The sequence below is a fragment of the Hemitrygon akajei genome, chromosome 11 (genome assembly GCF_048418815.1).
Source record: "Hemitrygon akajei chromosome 11, sHemAka1.3, whole genome shotgun sequence".
NCBI lineage: Eukaryota > Metazoa > Chordata > Chondrichthyes > Myliobatiformes > Dasyatidae > Hemitrygon > Hemitrygon akajei.
This window is the reverse complement of record NC_133134.1, coordinates 96,157,828-96,164,042: the sequence shown is the minus strand read 5'-3', so window position 1 is coordinate 96,164,042 and position 6,215 is coordinate 96,157,828. Positions and strand designations below refer to the sequence as shown.

Below are 6,215 nucleotides of genomic sequence, written 5' to 3'. Positions count from 1 at the left end.
CAGATGGAATACAGTTTTGGGAAATATATGATAATGCATTTTGGTAAAATGAATGATACGGTGGTCTTATCTAAATGGGGAGAAATTTCAAATATCAGAGGTGCAGAGGGGCCAAGACTCCCAGAAGGTTGATTTACAGATTTACATGGTAAAGGTCTAAGGTAAAGAAGGCAAACACAATGTTGCACACTTTTCAAGGAAAATAGAATATAAAAGCAAACAGATAATGTTCAGGCTCTATGAGAGACTATTCAGGCCTCACTTAAAGTATAGTTCACAGTTTAAGGCCGCAACTCACAGAAATGATGGGTTGTCTTTGGAGAGAGTCCACAGAAGGTTCGTGATGATGAATCCAGGAACGAAGCGGTTAAGTTATGAGGAGGGTTTGGCAACGTTTGACCTGTACTTACTGGAAATTAGAAGAATGCGGCGGGATCTAATTAAAACCTACCGTATGTTGAAAGGGCTAAATAGGGTCGATGTGGAGAGGATATATCCTATGGTGGGACTATCCAGAACTAGAGGACACAGCCTCAAAATTCAGAGCAGATCTTTTAGAACAGAGGGGAAAAGGTTTAATTTTATCCAGAGAGTAGTGATTCGGTAGAATGGCTCTGCCACATTCTGCATTGGAGGCTGAGTCTGTGGATATACTTACGCCGCAAATTGATAGTTTCCTGATCGGACAGGTCATCAAAGGTTACAGCGAGGAGCCAGGTGTATGGAGTTAAGTGAGATCCGGGATCAGCCATAATGGAATGGCCGAGCAGACTCGCTGGGCTGCGTGACCTAATCCTGCTCCTGCGTCTTATGGTCTTATGGTACGTTATAGGTTTTAATGTTGCACGACCGGTTAGTGATTTTGAAGCTGATTCTGATTCTAATTATCCACCCGATTTTTTCTCCTTCTCCTTCCCTCTTTTGATTCGTAGACGGATATCCAGAACTTTCAGAAATATATATAAATCATTTGTATAGTATTTATAACTCATATGATATCTCCTACCGTGCGTACTATCATTATGAATATATCGTTAAAATCGGAAATTATGGTATAGATATGTTAGAACATTTAAAAATGAACGTTTCTTTTCTCTTACAGATCCCCCTTCCCTCAATGTTTGCCTTTTACTCTATTCTGTCGGCTTCCCTGTGGCGATTATAGTTCTGTTCACGGTTATATTCGCCGTGGGACGCCGCTGCAGGAACCGGCAGTCAGGTACCTAATTCGTTCTAACTCCCCATGACATTTTTGTTCTTGCTTTCTATTTCTGTGTTCGTTCAGTGCCATACTTTAAGACAACGTTTATCTTAAATCTTTGCATTTCAGGCAAGAAGAGCGGTCGGATGAACTTCGCAGAAGTGAGAACTCGGGCGGCAGGAAATGATGTACGAATACTTTATTTTTGTTTTGGTTTACTTAGAAAATTGAATAGCATAGTGCAGCACAACAGCTGGCACTTATTCGCATAATGTTTCTCCGAGGTAATAGAGATGATGTTTATATACCTATTAAACCAATTGGTTCCCCGTACATTCCACCATTCTCTGAACGTCCCCGTGCCTGTCTAAGCTTATTTCAAGGGGCTTCAAAAGGTTACAAATGGGACATTGCAAACCTTTTCTTGCACATCGACATGCTGGGATAGCAATTACAAGGGCTGTTTCGCATGAAACATGCTTTTCAGCGCAGCTCGTTAATGCTGGCTATGATGCATCATTAGAATAATTCCCTTTGCCTGTATTTGGCCAAATGACTTTCTAAGCTCTTTCTATCCATGTACCTGTCCAAATGACTTCTGAATGTTGTAATTGTACTTGCCTCCACAAGGTCATCTGGCAATTCTTGCTATGCAGGATACCTCTCAGCTTCCACCGGTTCAGAGAAAGCATTATTCAGTCAATCAGTGTTAACAAAAGCCCTTCAGTCACTGTTATATTCCTATGAATTTATTATGCACTCTTTCCACTGAATCAAATAATTCCTATGGCGCGGCAGCCAAAAATGCACTAATATTACCGCTGTGTGATCACCGTCTTGTATTCAACTCTTTTCACCATATATCTCCCGAATTCGGCATGTCATCCAAGAATCTGACAAACTTTTATAGATGCAAGCGGGAGAATATTCTGACAGGTTGCATCAGGAGTGGTCTGGAAACATCAATTCCCTTGAACAGAGAAGTCGAGAAAAAAACTGTATCCATTACAGTTAGGGCCCTCGCCACCATTTAACAGATCAGACGGAGCGCTTTCGCAGGAAAGGAGCATCCATCATTAAGGACCTCGATCAACCAGGCCGTACATTCTTCTTGCTGCTGTCATTAGAAGGAGGCACAGGAGTTTCAGGTCCCACACCCCAAGGTTCATGAACAGTTATTACGCTTCAACATTAGCCTCCTGAATCACAACACTGAACAGATCCAGAACTTATGGACTCACTTTCCAGAACACGACAAGTCAATATACCAACAACATTTATTTATCTATCTGTTTATTTATTTATTTTTCTTTAGGTATGGTAGAATTTGTTGTATTTCGCTCATTTTGTGTGCAGTTATAGATTGTTTCCATCGTATTTCTTATATTTACTGTGAACTGTTGGATGAAAATGAATCTCAGGGTCGTGTAATGTGACATACTAAATAACTTTAGCGTGAAAATTTCATTTGGAACACTCTTGTCAGCATTGATACTTTGATAATTTTGGTTTGTGATCCCATGTCTCTTTATTTTACAACACATTCCGGGCCGTGTCGTTTACTCTGCAAATCCTGCCGTGCTTTAATTTTTCCAGAAATGGAAATGGAAGCGTTCAAGATACAATCATTGCGGACACTAACCAGCGACAAAGCCTCCTTTATATAAAAAAAACTCCCTTCTTGAAAGTGGTATGTGGCTGCTAAAACAAAAACATCACACTATTATAAATGCCCATTCCCAGGTATTTGATCCAGTCAGACATTCTAATTTGACCCTGTCTCCTATGTTTATTTCCCACAACACTGTAGTACTTCAGCCAACTTTTTATAAAGCTCTTACATTGTAAATTCATGCTGGTATGAATGTATGTTGCACCTTTTATTCAATATCTGCATAATCGTTGGATGTTGTCAGCTTTCGTTGCTGTCGCACAACAGATTATAGCTAATTCCTAATGTATATAATTGTAGATGGCGAATGGAATTGAGCCTTGATCATTTCAAAATGCATCACTTCACATTTTTTTATTTATACTTCACCTGCCATTCCTCTGCCCACTTTCCCATTTGTTCTCGATCTTATCGTAGCCCTAGGTAAACTTTTTCACTCGCTGCGACACTACCAATTTTAACGTCATTCGTATATTTACTATATTTTTCGGATTTTTGTGCCGCCTACGTTCTCATCCAAATCACTTATATGAGAAACAGAAATAGATCCAGCACTGAACCCCGCTGCACACCACTTGTCACAGTCTCCAGTGTAACTAACAGTCCTTTCTAAATCCTTCCACCAAGCGTATTTCCTAATCCTTTGCATTTTGGACTCTTTATGATTTCACCTTCCAAAATGGCCCACCATACAATAATTACTGAACATTTTTTCACGAATCGAATGCCGAAGGTAGTTGCCGAAATCATTTGTCGAGTATTTAAGGATCAATTGTGCTGCCATTTGCTCAGATATTCAATTATTGCAACTGCTGCTTTTTTGCACGACCTAGATTGCAATTCTAGCCAATAAGAATCAGAAGCAGGTTTAATATTACAGCAGGCTTATGTCTTGAAACTAGTTGTTTTGCGTCAGCAGTAAAATTCAATGCTTTAAAAAAGTATATTACAATTAATATACATTTGGGAGTTGTTCAAAAAAGAACGCAGAAATGATGAAGTAGCTATGATTGTCTATTCAGAATTGTGATCCCAGTTCAGTTGAACCTGTTCCTAAAAGATTGAGTGTGTGTCGTTGGGCTGCTGTACCTCCTCCTTGATTGCTCCAGGTCATGTTCCAGGTGATGGGGTCATAAATGGTGACAACTTGAAGGCATCCCTTTAATGTTCTGGCCTCATCTTTGCAGTTATTTCTGTATTTAATATGACCGTGTCTACTCTTTGCTCCGTTACCCTCATGCGACCGACAAAATCCATTCTACAATCCATTCTACAATCCATTCATCAGTTATATGCTTACTTGCATTTTACACTGATTCACAGGGAGATCCAGATCGTTGTGCCCCTCGCAGATCCCCAGTCTCTGATCCTGTTCCCCAGTTAATTCGTTTTTATATTCTTTACCGGAATGGTCAATATTGTATTTACCCGCGCCACAATGCATTTGTCAGTTATTTATCCAATTTCTTAAACTACCTTTAAAAGCATTGACCTCGTTATGGTCTCCACAGAGCATATTTTTGTAGCGGTCCCCGTGTTCTAAGGAAGTCATGTAGTTGTATCCAGGTCATTTATATTAACTGAAACAAGTTGAAGTTTCAACACCAGTCCCCGGGGCACTATGTCTGTGTTATCATTTTTAACAACAACCAGAGTGTGTCTATTTCCTAGTATCCATAACTTAATTCACTCTTATCTAAAACACCATGACCATCATCCCCAACGAATACCAGGAGGTCCCTTTAGATCACATATGAAAATGAATTTCTTTAGTCAGATTGTGGAGGTTATTGATTCGTAAGGGTGAAAGGTAAAGTGGAGAAGGCAGAACAATATGGTATGTGGGACAATAAATTAGCCAATATGGACTGGCGTAGAATACTTAAACGGGTCGAAAGGTTTAATTCTGCTCCTATGTTCTAAGTCGATTCTGAGGATTCTTTGTGAAATCGTTTCATCACTTAAGCGAATCAGGATTTAGTAGGACCATAGAAAAAAAGTTGATGGTACGCACAGTCTCTTTCTGTCCCTTGACGTTCTAATGCCCTCCGTTTTCCTCGCAGACTACCTACGCTACTGTGGCTTTTAATGATGACACGAGAGCGAGGGGGCAAAGGGAAGAGAGGATATCGCTACCCCGATATTCTGTGCAGTAGAAGGTCTGCATTCGACAATGGTTGTCACAGACAGTTCCAACCAAGCGGTGCTAATTTCCTGCGGTCTTCTGGGAGCCATGCCCAAGTAGCTGGCCATTCTCTACAGATGAAATGTATTTCTTTACTCATATCCGCGGAATTAAGTTAGATAAACAATGGTAAGCGATTTCTAACGTGCCAAATTGAGAAACTATCAGCCCTTCTGAATATGCCAGCAACCAAGAGCATCAACTCGTGACATCTTTGAAACAATTTCCCCAAAAGATTTGCAAACCACGTTCCAAGAGGAATATCCAATCCCATTTTGCAGACATGTGTTGCTATGGCTTGATGTTTTATATCCTCATTTAACACTTCTGGTTTATGGAGTTTTGGTTTTCTTAAAAGTATACATTCAATTTCACTTTGTATCTATGTATGGAAATTCGACTTTATCAAATTAAAGATGGTTAAGACTACACCAGTTACAAAGTAAGTTAAATCAGATTGGACAACTGGAGCGTTGTATATTTTCGATTAGTGGCAGGAAATGAATCTGAAGCCTCACCCACAAGCACATGCACAGCAGCGGTGACGATTCAATGGTGAGTGATGATCCTGGTAAGAGACCGCATATTAATAAGCCAAAGGGGGCCTAAAAAACAGATAAATTAGAAACAAAGCACAGCAGGCAACAAAGTATACTTTAACTAGGCAGAGTGAAAACTAGGAGCTAGTTTGTTGAGTGAACAAGGGCATTGAATAAGAACTGGGGTTAAATAGGCAGCGGGTGAGGAGTCTGGAAAGACCTGCAGGTGAATGCAATTAGCTGGATGGAGACTGGAAGGTGCCTGCATGTTTGACAATTGCATGCTAGATCCAGCTGCAATCCTCTCAGGTCAAAGATGTGCGGGAAGGAATCTGACAAATGATTCAAGTGTCAGGTCTGCACCTGATTACGTCCAACGTTCACCGGTACTTAATGTCCTGTAAACGTTCTTTCCCAGTCCAAAGTTTGCGCTGTTTATTGAATATGCATTCTTTTAGCGTAAAATGCCCGTAAAGAAGATATGAACAGATGGGTGTTTTCAGTGAAATTTTGTAAAGGATTGTATAAAGCCGCATAACTTCAATCGACAAGTACAATTAAAGCTGACATGCTACCATCAAGAGTTGCCCAAGAAGCTGAAGAGACACACAACTTTCA

At 40.2% G+C, this 6,215-nt stretch overlaps 1 long non-coding RNA gene across 1 annotated transcript; it reads left to right on the top strand.

The window, feature by feature from the left end:
• Positions 1 to 1,100: 1,100 nt before the first annotated feature.
• Positions 1,101 to 5,121, top strand: LOC140735136 (uncharacterized). The gene is made up of 3 exons (XR_012100703.1): positions 1,101 to 1,219; positions 1,331 to 1,389; positions 4,937 to 5,121. It is a non-coding gene; the product is annotated as an uncharacterized lncRNA (long non-coding RNA).
• Positions 5,122 to 6,215: the final 1,094 nt, after the last annotated feature.